General features: G+C 36.4%; 1 protein-coding gene across 8 annotated transcripts in view; it reads left to right on the plus strand.

The window, feature by feature from the left end:
* Hex-A (Hexokinase A) overlaps positions 1-17,500 on the plus strand; it is a 135,482-nt gene that overhangs the window by 74,097 nt on the left and 43,885 nt on the right. The window contains exon 1 of one of the 8 annotated variants that reach the window (XM_068361369.1): positions 15,630-15,670. The exons of the other annotated variants lie outside the window; for them this stretch is intronic. The gene's annotated coding sequence lies outside the window, so the exon portion shown is untranslated. Of the gene's footprint in view, positions 1-15,629; positions 15,671-17,500 lie in introns of those variants that run through there. 8 annotated transcript variants of the gene reach the window in all.

Genomic DNA, 17,500 nt, shown 5'->3' on the forward strand with positions numbered 1-17,500 from the left:
GGGGGACCTCTACTCTCTACGTTCCTCCAGCCTAACCAGGGACTCAACCGAGTTCAGCTGGTACTGCTAGGGTGCCACAGCCCAACCTCCCACATTATCCACCACAGATGAAGCTTCATAATGCTGAATCCCCTACTGCTGCTACCTCCGCGGTCATCTAAGGCACCGGAGGAAGCAGCATATATAAAAAGTAACAGCCCATTATTAAGTTTAAATTTCAAAACTAAAGTTATTTCAATTTCTTGGCATGTGGTTCAAAAGGTTTAAAGGCCTCTCATGAATGGCAGAGGCAACGGACAGTGATCTAGACGTCTTAAAAGGTTTCTCGTGAGTAGCCAAAGCAAGGCACAGTAACAATGCCGTAGAGAGTGACCATATATACATATAAGCGCCCAAGCTAGGACCAGGGAATGCCAGGCGATGGCTGATGATATTACAGCATGATCTCCCAAACCCCCCATCATTAGAACACAAGGATGGTGAGGTTGCAGACACTACAAAAAACTATCGACCTGGAGCGGGACTCGAACCCCAGCCCGGCAGACTGCAAGGCAGGAATGTTTCTGGCCCACTGATAACTACTCTTCGAAACATATCTATTACAATATAATAATAAAAGTCCATCCATCCATATACCAAAGGCACTTCCCCCAATTTTGGGGGGTAGCCGACATCAACAAGAACAAAACAAAAAAAAAAACAAAAAAAGGGGACCTCTACTCTCTATGTTCCTCCAGCCTAACCAGGGACTCAGCCGAGTTCAGCTGGTTAGGCTGGAGGAACATAGAGAGTAGAGGTCCCCTTTTTTTGTTTTTTTTTTTTTGTTTTGTTCTTGTTGATGTCGGCTACCCCCCAAAATTGGTGGTTAGGCTGGAGGAACATAGAGAGTAGAGGTCCCCTTTTTTTGTTTTTTTTTTTTTGTTTTCTTGTTGATGTCGGCTACCCCCCAAAATTGGGGGAAGTGCCTTTGGTATATGGATGGATGGACTTTTATTATTATATTGTAATAGATATGTTTCGAAGAGTAGTTATCAGTGGGCCAGTAACATTCCTGCCTTGCAGTCTGCCGGGCTGGGGTTCGAGTCCCGCCCCCTGTGGCCGCGGGGGCATAAAACAATTAGAATAGCGCCAACGTTATCCCTGCGTGTCGTAAGAGGCGACTAAAAGGGACGGGACGAGGGGGCTGGGAACCCCCTCTCCCGTAAAAGTATCCTGTGAGACAGCAACAATAAAAGTAATAATAATAATAATAATAAGAATAATAATAATAATAATAATCTTTATTTCAGCAAAAGAATTACAATAGGGGTACAGTGATCTTACATTTTTGGCATCAGTAAAATAAAAGATGAGATATGCAATATCAGTGATATATTACAAACATCAATTAGCAAGTTGACCACAGAGTTCTAAGGTCTGGGTAATAAAATATGAAAGAAAGTAATATTGCATATAGCATGCAAGTGTGCATGGCAAGATTTTAACATCTTTAAAGGTTTTAGACTCCTTAATGAGGTTCATATTTGAGTGTGATTTATTAGGATACCTTATGATTATTATTATTATTATTATTATAAATGCTAAGCTACAACCCTAGTTGGAGAAGCAGGATGTTATAAGCCCAGGGGCCCCAACAGGGAAAATAGCTCGGTGAGGAAAGGAAATAAGGTAAAATAGAATATTATAAGAATAGTAACAATATCAAAATAAATATTTCCTATTTAAACTATAAAAACTTTAACAAAACAAGAGGAAGTGAAACTAAATAGAAAAGTGTGCCCGAGTGTACCCTCAAGCAAGAGAACTCTCCAAGGCAGTGTAAGACCATGGTACAGAGGCTATGGCACTACCCAAGACTAGAGAACAATGGTTTGATTTTGGAGTGTCCTTCTCCTAGAGGAGCTGTTTACCATAGCTAATGAGTCTCTTCTACCCTTACCAAGAGGAAAGTAGTCACTGAACAATTACAGTGCAGTAGTTAACGTGATGTAAGGGCTTGCCTATCGCCATCAACAAAGCTGTACTAGTCAGGGTCATCCATACTAGGTTGGTTTGCTGTGAGCGATCAGATTAAATTCTCCCACCATCACCAATCTGCACTGGCCAGCCTGGTGATGAAAATGACCTAATCAAAAACATGGCTAAGGATATGTCTGAGGCCATTGTCCTGCAGTGGACTAGAAACGGCTGCATTTGTTGTTGTTGTTGCTGTTGTTGTTATTAGGGCTGCTCAAATTGAGAGAAAATTAATATTAAAGAATTTCTCGCACTTTATTTCCGGTTTAGTTTTAATCAAACCGTTATCCAATCTAAATCCAAAATTACTTCATAAACTTGACAAAGCAATTTCCTTTTATAATTCATAATCATAAATATATTAAATATTCGTCGGAACAATGCGTGATAATAACGGAAATTATCTTGAGGTTACGAAAGTATTTTCCTATTAGACTGAATTAAAAAAAAAAAAATTAATCGGGACTGAAGGTCAAGAATAAAAGAATGTTATATCATTCACTTTGAATTTATTTTAGTCATTCATTTTATTTCCGCGAGGCCTAGAAACTAAAAGGCGAATAACACATGTTTCGAGTTAGGCCTCCTGGTTAGGCCTTTAAAAGGTTTTAAAGCCTTTAAAGGCTGCTCATGAATGACAGAGACAAGGGACAACGACATTGCCCCTTTTAAGTAGCACAATGCCCAAGCCTCCTCTCTACCCAAGTTAGGACCAGGGAGGGCCAGGCAATGGCTGCTGATGACTCAGCAGATAGATCTACAGTCTCCCACAAACGCATCCTTAGCTCAAGATGTTGAGGTTGCAAATACTGAAGGAACTAACGAGTCTGAATCACCCAAGCTAGGACCAAGGAGGGTCAGGCAATGGCTGCTGATGACTCAGCAGATAGATCTACAGCTTCCCCCAAACCCCCCATCCTTAGCTCAAGATGGTGAGGTTGCAAATACTGAAGGAACTAACGAGTCTGAGTCACCCAAGCTAGGAACAAGGACGGTCAGGCAATGGCTGCTGATGACTCGGCAGATAGACCTACAGGCTCCCACAACCCCCCCCCCCCATCCTTAGCTCAAGATGGTGAGGTTGCAGACACTAAAGGAACTAACGATTCTATCTAATTTCTCTTCCTCATGTTTTGTTAAAATTTCTATAGTTTATATAGGAAATATTTATTTTAATGGTTTTCTTGAAATATTTTATTTATTTCCTTGTTTCCTTTCCTCACTGGGCTATTTTCGCTGTTGGGGCCCCTGAACTTATAGCATCCCGCTTTTCCAATTAGGGTTGTAGCTTAGCAAGTAATAATAATAATAATAATAATAATAATAATAATATCATCCCCTAACTTTTCAAGGAAACACCACAACGATAAAAAAAATTAGTTAAAAGATAACAGATTTGATAGTTCTCGCCTTTACACATCTCCCTTATCTTATCTATCTTATCGTGTTGGGAGAAATTGTCACACGTAAGTGATTAGCCTGTCTTGACGTAATTGACTTTTTTGTAATCTTTGCCCAAAGGGGTCAAATACTCTCATCTTCCGGGATCTATTAGCTCGAAACTTTCTTCTTTTCAGAGGACGGTTTTACAATCAGTTGAGTATTAAAGTAATCGAAATATTTAAGCGTTTGTGATATATATTAAGCGGACTTTATACCCTTAAGTAATTGGAGAAATAAATTTGAAATACTTGCGTGATAGTTTGTGATTGAGATTTGGAATTTAAGATAATAATATAGAAATGTGTATATTGAATTGTTTTTAATCAATTATATATATATATATATATATATATATATATATATATATATATATATAGTATGGTTTCGGCTAAGAGACATAAGTTCGAATCTTTGCCCAGCCAGAAGCATTTATCATGAATGAATTTCCTGTGGATATACATTCCCAAATATATAATTCGGTATTAAATGACATTTTGCTTATATATATATATATATATATATATATATATATATATATATATATATATATATATATATATATATATATATATATATATATATATATATATATGTATATATATATGTATGTATGTATATATATATATATATATATATATATATATATATATATATATGCGTAAAAATCACAGGAAAACGTGATGCTCAGATGCAGAAGAACCACAAGGAAAATGAAAATGCGAAATATACGCTTAAGTCCTCTGAAGAAGTATCACGAAACTAGTCAGGACTTAAGCGTATATTTCGTATTTTCATTTTCCCTGTGGTTCTTCTGCATATATATATATATATATATATATATATATATATATATATATATACTGTATATATATATATATATATATATATATATATATATATATACTGTATATATATATATATATATATATATATATATATATATATATATATATATATATATATATAAAACAGAATGGGTCCCTAGAGACTGCAAACGAAGCAGGGTGAGGAATAAAAGACAATTGATTGACGATCTAAGTAAAGACCATAAACAGACGCGTTTGGAAGGACACGTCCGAGTCCTTTGTCCTGCAGTAGGCTAGAAATGGCTGATGATGATGATGATGAGGATATTAAATATATTATACCTCTTCCTTCCCTCATATAATTAAAGATTTTAGTCCCTCGATGTTCTTTTTATATACATTTGGGAGAAAGCCAGTCAGAGTACGTTCGCATTGGAAGCTGACATTGGTTGGTGTATGAAGGGCGGTATATACATTAAGGACATCCATTAGAGTCACACTATTTACATTAAGAAAGACATCAGTCACATTCCTCGGAGTCACACTTCCTTATCTCTTGGTCGTTAGATAGATACAGACAAGGTTTTAAAGGCCGCTCATGAATGGCAGAGGCAAGGGACAGTGACATCGCCCTATCGAGCAGCACAATGCCCCCTGGAGACTGACCATAAACACATGTGATCAGCGTCCATGCCCCCCTTTCCACCTAAGCTAGGACCAAGGAGGGCCAGGCGTTAGAGAGATACAGATTGGTTCAAGTTATAGACAAGGTTTAAAGGCCACTCATGAATGGCAGAGGCAAGGGACAGTGACATCGCCCTATCGAGCAGCACAATGCCCCCTGGAGACTGACCATAAACACATATGATCAGCGTCCATGCCCCCCTTTCCACCTAAGCTAGGACCAAGGAGGGCCAGGCGTTAGAGAGATACAGATTGGTTCAAGTTATAGACAAGGTTTAAAGACCGCTCATGAATGGCAGAGGCAAGGGACAGTGACAATACCCTATCGAGCAGCACAATGCCCCCCTAGAGACTGACCATAAACACATATGATCAGCGCCCATGCCCCCTCTCCACCTAAGCTAGGACCAAGGAGGGCCAGGCAATGGCTTATGATGACTTAGCAGATAGAACTATAGGCTCCTCCAAACACAACATATTTAGCTCACAAGGATAGTGAGGTTGCAGCGACCAAAGAAATTAACGAGTTCGAGCGGGACTCGAACCCCAGTCTGGTGTTCACCCGGCTGGGATGTTACCACATCGGCCATTATATACATGTTACATGTTATTCTTCTTAAGTTGTTCATAGAAGCCCTTCATTCATGTTCCTTTTTTTTTCCATATATGAGAAGCTCATGTATTTCAAGTTTTTTTTTTTTTTTTGTCTGGTGGTTCATAGTGTGGGATTCCTGATTAGATCCAAATTCCTTAGAAGTCTTATCACTTTTCTCACTATATGTACTGTTTCATGTAGCAGGCTCTTCTACACAGGTCCTTGGCCTATATTGGCCCCTATCTTGTCAAAATTCCTTTATAATGACTCGAGAATAGTCCCTAGTGTTCCTATGATTATTGGCACCAATTTTACTTGCATACTACTACTACTACTACTACTACTACTACTACTACTACTACTACTACTAGCTAAGCTACAATCCTAGTTGGAAAAGCAGGTTACTATAAGCGAAGGGCTCTAACTGGGGAAATATCCCAGTGAGGAAAGGAAATAAGAAAACAGAATAGTGTGCCTGAGTGTATTTCAAATTCATTTGAGTAAATAATTGATTACAGGAGACATTGAATATTATTCAGTGTATTTTTAATTAATTTTAAAGCTGTAAAGTCCTCTGAATCATTATCATCACATAAACTATCAGTTTCTTCTATTTCAAGTACGTAATATGATTTTGAAATCGCCCTTTGAAATTATCATAGTTACCACCAATAGATCCGGGAACAGGAGAAGGTTATCCGTACACCTTTCTACGCAAGAGAGCATTTTAACCCATAGGGCAAAGATTGAGTTAAGTCAGTTACGTCGAGACATGCTAATCACTTACCTGTGACTTTTGTTCTTAATGAGATAAGATAGGGGAGATGTATAAAGGTGAGAACCATTGCTCATTTGTGTTATCTTTTCAATCATTTTTTTACCTCCGCCAACGAAGTTGGAAGGAGATTGTTTTCTCGCCTCTGTTTGTGTGTGAACAACTCTCTGGTCACAATTTTAATCGTAGAGTAATTAAACTTATCTTTTCATTCATGTTTACCTCCGCCAACGAAGTTGGAAGGAGGTTATGTTTTCGCCCCTGTTTGTTTGTTTGTGTGTGAACAACTTTCTGGTCACAATTTTAATCGTAGACTAATTAAATTTGTTATCTTTTCATTCATGTTTACCTCCGTCAATGAAGTTGGAAGGAGGTTACGTTTTTCGCCCCTGTTTGTGTTTGTTTGTGTGTGAACAACTTTCTGGTCACAATTTTAATCGTAGAGTAATTAAACTTGTTATCTTTTCATTCATGTTTACCTCCGCCAACGAAGTTGGAAGGAGGTTATGTGTCCCCCCCCCCTGCTTGTTTGTTTGTGTGTGAACAAATTTCTGGTCACAATTTTAATCGGAGAGTAATTAAACTTGTTATCTTTTCATTCATGTTTACCTCCGCCAACGAAGTTGGAAGGAGGTAATGTTTTCGCCCCTGTTTGTTTGTTTGTTTGTGAAGAGCTTGCTGGCCACAATTTCAATCGTAGGTTAATGAAACTCACAGGGATTAACTGTTATGTATAAAAGCTGGAAATGATTAAATTTGGAAGGTCAAGGTCAAGGTCACGGTCAAGCAAAATGTCCAATTCATGTAATCAGCCATAATTTTGGACATCGTTGTCACAAGAGACTTCAAACTTGGTTCATATTTGAGTGTACAAAAATCCACGAAAATTAAAATACACGTTAAGGTCAAAGGTCAAGGTCGAAAATTAAGCTGCCGTGGCGTAGGTCTGCTCTCTACTGAGTGCCCTTTTAGTTTCTATTCGTAGTTTTTCCCTTTTTTATCACTAAATATCTTATGAGAATAGGCCGGCTTCGGTAGGCCTAACTCGAGGCTGATCTATTCACCTTTTAAGGTTCTCGTTCAACCGGAAAGGAAAATGAATGACACAAAAAAATCTATCATGGTTCAAACTGAATGATGTAACATTCCTCCGCTCTTGACCTTCATCCCATCATATCGATTCATTTTTTTTTTTTTTTTTTTTTTCTCTTTTAAAGGAATTTCGTTAACCAAATATTATTTCCGTTATTATCATATATTGTTCTGACGATGATTTATTTTAGATAATGAATTATCATAATCATCATCATTATCATCATCATCATCTCCCACGCCTTTGACAGAGATTTATTTTATTTCGTCATCATCATCATCATCATCATCATCTCCCCTCGCGCCTTTGACAAAGATTTTTATTTTATTTCTTCATCATCATCATCATCATCATCTTCCACGCTTATGACAAAGATTTATTTTATTTCATCATCATCATCATCATCATCTCCTCCCACGCCTGTGACAAAGATTTATTTTATGTCATCATCATCATCTCCTCCTACGCCTATCGAAGCAAAGGGTCTCGGTTAGATTTCGCCAGTCGTCTTTATCTTGAGCTTTTAAATCTATACTTCTCCATTCATCATCATCTACTTCACGCTTCATAGTCCTCAGCCATGTAAGCCTGGGTCTTCCAACTCTTCTAGTGGCTCGTGGAGCCCAGTTAAACGTTTGGTGAACTAATCTCTCTATGACTCTGATAATTATCATTATAATGAATTATAAAAAATGAAATTGATTTGTTAATTAACTTTGAATTTACATTGACTATAGATGTGATTAAAATTAAATAGCAAATAAGGAGACATTATTTTTTTTTTTTTTTTCTATTAGAGCATTCCTAATAAGTCAAATCTAAAATATCAACCACGTTACGGAGACTAAAACTTTTAGACATTGATAACACTTTTGAAATATAACTTTTTTTATTACTACATTCTACAGTTATTCCTAGAATGATTATCTGAGACCAGAATTAAGTTATTCACCACAAGCGAACAGATAACAAAAACTTAGTATATATTTAGTTTTGAAGTCTAAGCTTGTAATCTACCTTATATAATAAAGAGCAAGTGTCTGGATATATACTGTATATATATATATATATATATATATATATATATATATATATATATATATATATATATATATATATATATATATATATGTATGTATGTATGTGTGTGCGTGTGTGTTTGTGTTGTCTGTGTACGCGTATGTGTTTGTATAAGTATATGTATACTGTACTGTATGTATGTATGTGTATATGAATGTATATATATGTGTATATGAAGTTTGTATATATATACATATATATATATATATATATATATGTGTGTGTGTATACATATATATACATGTATATTTATATATATGTGTGTATATATATATACACATATATATACATGTATATTTATATATATACATACATATTTACATATATATATATATATATATATATATATATATATATATATATATATATATATATATATATATATATATACATATATTCCTGTCACGCTGAACGGCAACCACTCGGAAAACAACAATCTCCCACAAACTTCCCAAACCAGTGTGATGTAGTTAGAAAGAGAGAGAGAGAGAGAGAGAGAGAGAGAGAGAGAGAGAGAGAGAGAGAGAGAGAGAGAGAGAGAGAGAGAGAGTGAGTTGGATGTGTGTGCATATCTATCTAAGTATTTCGCTGTTATTTTTGACGGATCGCGTATACTAACGTGTAATATATACCTTTTAGGAGACTAGCATGACAGTTACTGGCCGAGACGTCTATTAAACACTAAGTTATGTTTATACATAACTCTAGGGGTAGAGTTCTCTTGCTTGAGGGTACACTCGGGCACGCTATTCTATATATTTTTCTTCTTATTTTGAATTTTTGTATAGTTTATATTTGAAAGATTTATTTTAATGTTGTTACTATTCTTGAAATATTTTATTTTAAATGTTCATTACGTCTTTTGTAGCTTATTTATTTCTTTATTTCCTTTCCTCACTGGGCTACTTTCCCTATTTGAACCCTTGGGCTTATAGCATCTTGCTTTTCCAACTAGGGTTGTAGCTTAGCTAATACTACTACTACTACTACTAATAATAATAATAATAATAATGATAATAATAATAATAAAACTACTACTACCAGTAGTAGTAGTAATAATAATAATAATAATAATAGTACTACTAAAACTACTACTACTACTACTACTACTACTACTACTAATACTACTACTACTACTACTACTAATACTACTACTACTACTACTAATAATAATAATAATAAGTCTAATGATAATAATAATAATAATAATAATAATATCTGTACATTGTATTGTATAATTCAATGTCCCTAGCTGAGGACGATTTTACAAGATATTGCGTAACGCATACCTTAAGGGGGGGGGGGGGAGTTAATGCGAACCAGCCTGGCCCAACCCACATCCCTTGGATGTACAGCTACTATGTTGGCGGCTGTTTTTTATCAGTTTTCTGCTGTGGGGATTTCCTCTCGAGAACCTGTGAGTATTGTGTACTTAACGTGGTGGAAGAGTGTTTATTGCCATGGTTAGCTAAGGTGTACTAGTCTGGGACTCGCATACTTCAAGGGTTTGTTTATTGTCATGATCAGCTAAGCTGTATTAGTCAGGGACTCACATACTTTAAGGGTTTGTTTATTGCCATGATTAGCAAAGGTGTACTAGTCAGGGACTCATTCTTGGTGAAAGGGTTTGTTTATTGCCATGATCAGCTAAGCTGTACTAGTCAGGTACATCCATACTAGGTTGGTTTGCTGTGATCGATCAGATAAGTCTCCCACCATCACCAATCTACCGTGGATTGTTTGCTGTGAGCTATCAGACCAATCCGCAGTGGCCAGCGTGGTGATGAAAACTGACCAAATCCCAGATATGAATAAGGGTTTATCCGAGGCCTTTATCCTGCAATAGTAGGCTGCATCTGTTGTTTGTAGTCTCCCACCATCACCGCAGTGGCCAGCCTGGTGATGAAAACTGCCCAAATCCTAGATATGAATAAAGGCTTGTCTGAGGCCTTTGTTATGCAGCGGACTAGTAACGGCAGCATTTGTTGTTGTGTTTGGGTCTAAGAAATGTCTTGCAGTTTAATATTGATAATAATGTTTTTAAGTGTAGCTTATGTGCTAGAAAATGTCTCATTACAGAGAAATATTTGTTTTTCATTGTATTTCGGACAAAAATACTTCATTACTGAGTAAATTTTTTATGATGTTTTTCATCATAGATCTTTGGTCTAAAATGTCTCATTACATGGTAAAATTTATAAGATTTTTATTTTGGTGTTTGGGCTAAAAAAAAAAAAAAATTATTCCAGGCTAACACTTATGATAATGTTTTTAATTATAGTTTTCGGGCATTAAAAATGCCTCCTTACATGGTAACATTTATAATAATGTTTATCAGTGTGGTTTCCCTCTGTTACCATAAGGCTGGCATCACAATTAACTGCACTACCATGAAAAAATCAGCTGAGAAGCAGTTTCGTCTGGTGCCCGCCAGAACAGAGCGGCACATCTCAGCAGGTTATTTCTCGAATATCTCATTATGTCTGAGGCCAAACAGTGCGATGTTGCCTCCAGCGACTAGATTGAAGATTTGCTTATAAAAAATCTCTCCTTATGAACAGTCCTGACTGACAATGCCCTAGGGAGTCAACGTACCTGTTTCTTGACTCATTCTTGAAAATTTTGATTATTCATTACTTCTCATATAGTTTATTTATCAACTTATTTCTCCATTCCATCCTGCTTTTCCAACTAGGGTTGTAGCTTAACTGGTAGTAATAACAACAACAACATTTCCTCACGATTATTTTTTCATTTGGAGCCCCTGGGCTTGTAGCATCCTGCTTTTCCAACTAGGATTGTAGTTTAGCTAGTAATAATAATAATAATAATAATAACAACAACAACCTAGTGGAACCAGCGAGAGATATTGTAATGTTTGTAATCACTTTACGAATCTAAGATTCCGATTTTTAAGGGACCTATCAGTATTAACTCTCTCTCTCTCTCTCTCTCTCTCTCTCTCTCTCTCTCTCTCTCTCTCTCTCTCTCTCTCTCTCTCTCTCTCTCTCTCTCTCTCAATATGATTTAACAGTGAAAGTATGTTTCCTCGACTTTACTGTCGATACCGTATTTGAATGATCACAATTAATTGTTATTGTCATTGCTTTGTCCAAAACGTCTTGTTTTACTTCATTATCAAGAGCCACCTCATGTTTAAAACGTTTGTTATTTCCTTATCAAGAGCCCCCTCATAGCCAAAACGTTTATTTCCTTATCAAGAGCCCCTTCATAGCCAAAACGTTTGTTATTTCCTTGTCAAAAGCCCCTTCATAGCCAAAACGTTGGTATTTCCTTGTCAAAAGCCCCTTCATAGCCAAAACGTTGGTATTTCCTTGTCAAAAGCCCCTTCATAGCCAAAACGTTAGTATTTCCTTGTCAAAAGCCCCTTCATAGCCAAAACGTTGGTATTTCCTTGTCAAAAGCCCCTTCATAGCCAAAACGTTGGTATTTCCTTGTCAAAAGCCCCTTCATAGCCAAAACGTTGGTATTTCCTTGTCAAAAGTCCCTCATAGCCAAAACGTTTGTTATTTCCTTGTCAAGGGCCCACTCATAGCCAAAACGTTTGTTATTTCCTTGTCAAGGGCCCACTTATAGCCAAAACGTTTGTTATTTCCTTGTCAAGGGCCCACTCATAACCAACACGTGTTATTTCCTTGTCAAGGGCCTCTCATAGTCAAACGTTTGTTATTTCCTTGTCAAGAGCCCCTCATAACCAACACGTGTGTTATTTCCTTGTCAAGGGCCCCTCATAGCCAAACGTTTGCTATTTCCTTATCAAGAGCATCCTCATAGCCAAAACGTTTGTCATTTCCTTGTCAAAAGCCCCTCATAGCCAAAACGTTTGTTATTTCCTTATCAAGAGCATCCTCATAGCCAAAACGTTTGTCATTTCCTTGTCAAAAGCCCCTCATAGCCAAAACGTTTGTTATTTCCTTATCAAGAGCTTCCTCATAGCCAAAACGTTTGTCATTTCCTTTTCAAAAGCCCCTCATAGCCAAAACGTTTGTTATTTCCTTATCAAGAGTCATATCATGTCCAAAAGGTATTCATTGAATTGTTAAGAGCCACCTCATGTCGAAAATGTTTATTTCCTTATCAAGTTCTACATCATGTCCAAAACGTTTTCATTTCCTTATCAAGAGCCACCTTATGTCCAAACAGTTTTTATTTCCTTATCAAGAGCCACCTCATATCCAAAACGTTTTTTTCCTTATCAAGAGCCACCTCATATACAAAACGTTTTTTATTTCATTATCAAGAGCCACCTCATATCCAAAATGTTTCTATATCTTGAAAGAGGCACCTCATGTCCAAAACTTTTATTTCCTTATCAAGTTCTACATCATGTCCAAAACGTTTTCATTTCCTTATCAAGAGCCACCTCATATCCAAAACGTTTTTTTTTTCTTATCAAGAGCCACCTCATATCCAAAACGTTTTTTTTTTCTTATCAAGAGCCACCTCATATCCAAAACATTTTTTTCTCTTATCAAGAGCCACCTCATATCCAAAACGTTTTTTTTTTCTTATCAAGAGCCACCTCATATCCAAAACGTTTTTTTCTTATCAAGAGCCACCTCATATCCAAAAGGTTTTTTTTCCTTATCAAGAGCCACCTCATATCCAAAACGTTTTTTTTTTCTTATCAAGAGCCACCTCATATCCAAAACGTTTTTTTCTTATCAAGAGCCACCTCATATCCAAAACGTTTTTTTTCTTATCAAGAGCCACCTCATATCCTAAACGTTTTTTTCCTTATCAAGAGCCACCTCATATCCAAAACGTTTTTTTTTTCTTATCAAGAGCCACCTCATATCCAAAACGTTTTTTTTCTTATCAAGAGCCACCTCATCCAAAACGTTTTTTTTTCTTATCAAGAGCCACCTCATATCCAAAACGTTTTTTTTTTCTTATCAAGAGCCACCTCATATCCAAAACGTTTTTTTTTCTTATCAAGAGCCACCTCATATCCAAAACTTTATTTCCTTATCAAGAGCCACCTTATGTCCAAACAGTTTTTATTTCCTTATCAAGAGCCACCTCATATCCAAAACGTTTTTTTTCCTTATCAAGAGCCACCTCATATCCAAAACGTTTTTTTTTCTTATCAAGAGCCACTTCATATCCAAAACGTTTTTTTTTTTCTTATCAAGAGCCACCTCATATCCAAAACGTTTTTTTTTTCTTATCAAGAGCCACCTCATATCCAAAACGTTTTTTTTTCTTATCAAGAGCCACCTCATATCCAAAACTTTATTTCCTTATCAAGAGCCACCTTATGTCCAAACAGTTTTTATTTCCTTATCAAGAGCCACCTCATATCCAAAACGTTTTTTTTCCCTTATCAAGAGCCACCTCATATCCAAAACGTTTCTTTTTTCTTATCAAGAGCCACCTCATATCCAAAACGTTTTTTTTTTCTTATCAAGAGCCACCTCATATCCAAAACGTTTTTTTTTTCTTATCAAGAGCCACCTCATATCCAAAACGTTTTTTTTCTTATCAAGAGCCACCTCATATCCAAAACTTTATTTCCTTATCAAGTTCTACATCATGTCCAAAACGTTTTCATGTCCTTATCAAGAGCCACCTCATATCCAAAACGTTTTTATCTCCTGATCAAGAGCCACCTCATATCCAAAACTTTATTTCCTTATCAAGAGCCACCTTATGTCCAAACAGTTTTTATTTCCTTATCAAGAGCCACCTCATATCCAAAACGTTTTTTTCCTTATCAAGAGCCACCTCATATCCAAAACCTTTTTTTTTCTTATCAAGAGCCACCTCATATCCAAAACGTTTTTTTTTTCTTATCAAGAGCCACCTCATATCCAAAACTTTATTTCCTTATCAAGTTCTACATCATGTCCAAAACGTTTTCATGTCCTTATCAAGAGCCACCTCATATCCAAAACGTTTTTATCTCCTGATCAAGAGCCACCTCAGTGAAGAATTAAAAGGAGGCTTCAAAATAACCCCTGTCCTTAAATCTAAAGGTTGTGTTGAATAATAGAACGTTTTTCTCCCTGACAAAGTTTCGAGAAGAGTAATATTGATTTGGTAAAAGGGCAGTAAGGAATACGTCGTAATTTTACTATTATTACTTCCGCCAACGAAGTTGGAAGGAGGTTATGTTTTACCCCCTGTTTGTGTTTTTGTTTGTGGCTACAATTTTAATCGTAGAGTAATGAAACTTGCATGGATTAACTGTTATGTAAAAATCTGGAAACTATTACATTTTGGAAGGTCAAGGTCACGGTCAAGCAAAATGTCCATGTAATCAGCCAGAAGTTTGGACATCGTTGTCACAGAGACTTCAAACTTGGTTCATATTTGACTATATGAAAATCCATGCCATTTAATATATATTAAGGTCAAAGGTCGAGAAATAAGCTGCCGCGACGGAGGTCTGCGCTTTACTGAGGGCCCCTCTAGTTATAATTATTGTTGTTTGTGTGTATGTGTGTGTGTGTGTTCTAGCCAAACAGTATATCAAGATAAACGTGTCGCAGTTTTATTGTGATTAATTTAACAATAATGATTATAATAATGATAGTAATATATATTATTTATCAATTCGTTCGTTCAATCTTTTAATTCGCTAGAAAAAAAAATGAGTTTCCGGAAATAAAACTCAAAACAACCGTCCGTCAGTGTGTGCTCTCTCTCTCTCTCTCTCTCTCTCTCTCTCTCTCTCTCTCTCTCTCTCTCTCTCTGAGTAGTCTTTCCTAAAGAGTAAATGAAAAAAGGGAATATATGTGGCAGCTCGAAAGGATTCCCAGTATTGTCCTACTTCCATTTAACGCGAAATTTGACACAAACACGTTCAGAGTGAACTAAGTGAAAACCCAAACCTCCCGAGATGGCAACATTTATAATATTGTGTTGAATCTCATAAACTCGATAACACCATTCCTGCGTAAAGGATTACTCATAACCAGCTTAATAATTTCATGATCCCCGCCATGACGATAGGAGATGATGCAAGCGTCACCTCCCTAAATCTACCCTCCCCCTTCCCCCTCTTATCCCCCCCCCCTCGCGATTTCCATATACCCCAAGTCTGACGAAATTACGCAACTGGCAACTCAACCGAAACTATAAGATGAGGTGCCGCCCGGGAAGTCGGTGTAGTCTGCTAGCGACTGTTGGTAAAGTGACAGGTGAAATTAGTGGTAACTTGGTGCTTGTTGCGTTTAACGCCTCTACGCTTTAGAGGTTAAAGATACTAGAAATTAAATACAATTCATTGATATTTGAGAGAAAAATCTGCTGTGACATTTTGTGAAACTGTGAAATGGTGTTCTGTGATAACCTGATGCCGGTATTTGAATTGAACGATTTCCTTTGGTGGTATAATGATTAATGAGCGTATGAAATTCATCAAATTTATTTCCATTTTCGTTTGTAATTGTTAATTTCACTTATTAAAATTGAAGATATATACAGGGGTAATTAAGTTAATTTTTCTAAATAACAAACTATTGTTCGAAATACATAGAAGGCGAGTGCCTATGAAGCGATTTTTTGGGGTCAGCATTTTGACCGAAAAAAAAAAAATCAAATTATTCAGACATTTAAACATCCGAAGTCAATATAAAACGTCATTGCGTGAAATTTCATATCCCCCTTCGTCTTTCATGCAAGTTTCGGTACGCACTCGGCGAAAATGGGTCTTTATTGATTTTTGCCATGTCCTACTCCCGACCTTCAAGTAACAGAGGGGTCACGCTAAAGCAGACTCGACTGTTAGGACGAAAAGTACTTTGTCTTATTTCTCTATTATTATTATTACTACTATAATACTACTTGTTGAGCTACAACCCTATTTGCACCAACCGGATACTATAACACCAAGGGTCCCAACAGGGAAAGCAGCCCGGTGAGGAAAGGGAATGAGGAAACAGAAAAGTGTGTCTGAGTGTACCCTAAGGCTAACTTATTTCTCTATTATTATTATTATTATTATTATTAATAATAGTACGACTTGCTGAGCTACAACCCTATTTGCACCAATCGGATGCTATAATCCCAAGGGCTCCAATAGGGAAAGTAGCCCGGTGAGGAAAGGGAATGAGGAAACAGAAAATGTGTCTGAGTGTTCCCTCAGGCTAACTCTAACCCGAAAAGTTCTTTGTCTTATTTCTCTATTATTATTATTAATAGTACTACTTGCTGAACTACAACCCTATTTGCACCAACCGGATACTATAACCCCGAGGGTCCCAACAGGGAAAGCAGCCCGGTGAGGAAAGGGAATGAGGAAACGGAAAATGTGTCTGAGTGTTCCCTCAGGCTAACTCTAACCCGAAAAGTTCTTTGTCTTATTTCTCTATTATTATTATTATTATTATTATTATTATTATTATTATTAATAGTACTACTTGCTGAACTACAACCCTATTTGCACCAATCGGATGCTATAACCCCAAGGGCTCCAACAGGGAAAGTAGCCCAGTGAGGAAAGGACGGGTTTAAGACAATTGAAGTATCCTAAGTCATGCATTAGGTGGTTATACACGATTTTGATGTGTAGAGCTATTTCATACATCATTTTGCTTGATGTGAAAATACATTTCGGTTTTATTATACATCAATTTGATGTATAGGTCTATTTCGTATAGCCTCGTGTATTGCTTAATGTAAAAATACACTTCAATTAATAATATTGAATAAGTCAATGCAGTACTTTAGCATACGAGTAATTTTTCTATTAAGTAAAATCTCTCCATTATTATTATTATTATTATTATTATTATTATTATTATTATTATTATTATTATTAGCTAAGCTACAACCCTAGTTGGACAAGCAGGATGCTATAAGCCCTAGGGCTCTTAAAGGCAAAATAGAAAAAAAAATGTCTGCTGTCATTGTATATAATGTGGTTTAACCCTCACTGCACACGTAAGCGAATTAATGTAAGCGCACGAAAAACAAATAAAAATCAACACCATTCATACTGTATTATAAATTCTCACTGTCTGTATAACATAGCTTATCTC

The sequence above is a fragment of the Palaemon carinicauda genome, chromosome 2 (assembly GCF_036898095.1).
Source record: "Palaemon carinicauda isolate YSFRI2023 chromosome 2, ASM3689809v2, whole genome shotgun sequence".
Lineage (NCBI taxonomy): Eukaryota > Metazoa > Arthropoda > Malacostraca > Decapoda > Palaemonidae > Palaemon > Palaemon carinicauda.